The following is a 336-nucleotide window of genomic DNA, read 5'->3' as shown; positions in this document are numbered from 1 at the left end:
TTTACGATCGGAGGAGGAAAGGAGAAATAGAAGAGCTACACGTCTTTTGTTTCAGAGAGTGGCAACGAATTTACGCACAAAACGTATTTTGAATAATCAACTCTGTAATGGATCTGCCATGGCTTCCTATGTTACTCTCTTGTGGAAAAAGTGGACAGAGAGATGGTACAAAAAACGCGAGACGATAAAGAGAGAAGGAGCAGCCGATATTCACCGCATGTTGGACATCATGGTAAGTAACATGAAAAGCACATCACGACAGCAGCAGAGACTGGGAGAACAACTGCGACTGGGGGAAGAGAGACGACAAAAGAATTTTAAAGAGTTGCGAGATCC

This window comes from Trypanosoma theileri, assembly GCF_002087225.1.
Source record: "Trypanosoma theileri isolate Edinburgh chromosome Unknown TM35_Tth_33_V1, whole genome shotgun sequence".
Classification (NCBI taxonomy): domain Eukaryota; phylum Euglenozoa; class Kinetoplastea; order Trypanosomatida; family Trypanosomatidae; genus Trypanosoma; species Trypanosoma theileri.
This window is presented reverse-complemented; position numbering follows the sequence as displayed.